The sequence below is a fragment of the Hippocampus comes genome, unplaced genomic scaffold (genome assembly GCF_001891065.2).
Source record: "Hippocampus comes isolate QL1 unplaced genomic scaffold, H_comes_QL1_v1.1 scaffold105, whole genome shotgun sequence".
Classification (NCBI taxonomy): domain Eukaryota; kingdom Metazoa; phylum Chordata; class Actinopteri; order Syngnathiformes; family Syngnathidae; genus Hippocampus; species Hippocampus comes.
Window position 1 is genome coordinate 1,681,106 of NW_017806235.1, and position 422 is coordinate 1,681,527.

At 52.1% G+C, this 422-nt stretch overlaps 1 protein-coding gene across 1 annotated transcript in view; it reads right to left on the reverse strand.

The window, feature by feature from the left end:
* The window catches only part of LOC109507309 (ephrin type-A receptor 3-like), a 74,219-nt gene that overhangs the window by 31,714 nt on the left and 42,083 nt on the right, over window positions 1-422 (reverse strand). The window lies entirely within an intron of this gene.

Sequence of the window (422 nt, forward strand, 5' to 3'; positions counted from 1 at the left end):
CCACGCATAACTGTCCATCATCATCATTGGCGATCACGTGCCCGTGCCCGACTGCAATCGCCGACTGTTCTATTCCTTTCTCGTTTGTAGTGTCATTCCACACGTCTCCCCGTGATGCGTTCACCCCATTCTCCTTGTTTGAGCCCATTGCCTTCTCTCCCCCCCCCTTCTCCTTCCTGCTGCCCATTTAGGGGAGCATACATATTTGAAGGAGGCATTAGTCATTTCCAACTGATAACGCCTGTCACATCTCACCTGCTACAACGATTAATGAGTGTAATCTACCGTAACCTGATAATGGGTCTGCGCTTGTGAGTGTGGGCTGTGGGGTGTTTCCGTGTGGAAGGTTTGTGCTCTTCTTCGCTTTCGGTCTTTGTCATTGTGTCACTGTCCTTTCCTGCCCCACCCACCCAACCCCCCCG